Here is a 685-nt window from a genome sequence, read left to right on the forward strand (position 1 = left end):
ATTTTCGAATTTCAATTTAAAAAAATAAATTTATAATTTTTTTTTTATTTTGAAAATATTTCGAGGAAGTTTATCCCTCAGAATATTCCGACGACATCTTCCTCGGAATATTCCGAGGAATTTCCGACGAACTTGTGGTCCTCGGAAATTCCGAGGAAATAGGGTTTCCTCGGAATTCTGTCGGAAATTTCCGAGGAATTTCCGAGGAAAGATGAATTTCCGAGGAGTTATTTCCGAGGACTTTTTTCGTCGGTATGTCGTCAGAATAGCGTTATGTAGGTTCTACATTCTACGCATCTTGGTGCGTGATATTTCCTGTATGTATAGGATGGGAGTAATCGGCCAGTTTCATTACTGAACCGTAATTAGACCATTCGACTTCTTAGGTCGTCTCTCATGTCTTTTGACATTAAGTGTCTCGGTAAAGCATGTGTGTTTAAACAATATGAACCATATTGTCCTCGTAATATCACTATTGAGTCTTTGCAAATCGTGTTTGCATGTGTCCATGATCTAGACGTGATCGTCTACTGTTAACTCTTTACTTTGATCGGACAAAATAAGTACTTATGGACAATGTACTAGACATGGTTATCATGAACCTATGTCTCGATCTGGCCGATCCATGTCTGGGTCATAGACCTCGTCTATACATGTCCACTACTTGTCTCATGAGTGTTCAAGA

The sequence above is a fragment of the Brassica oleracea genome, chromosome C5, assembly GCF_000695525.1.
Source record: "Brassica oleracea var. oleracea cultivar TO1000 chromosome C5, BOL, whole genome shotgun sequence".
NCBI lineage: Eukaryota > Viridiplantae > Streptophyta > Magnoliopsida > Brassicales > Brassicaceae > Brassica > Brassica oleracea.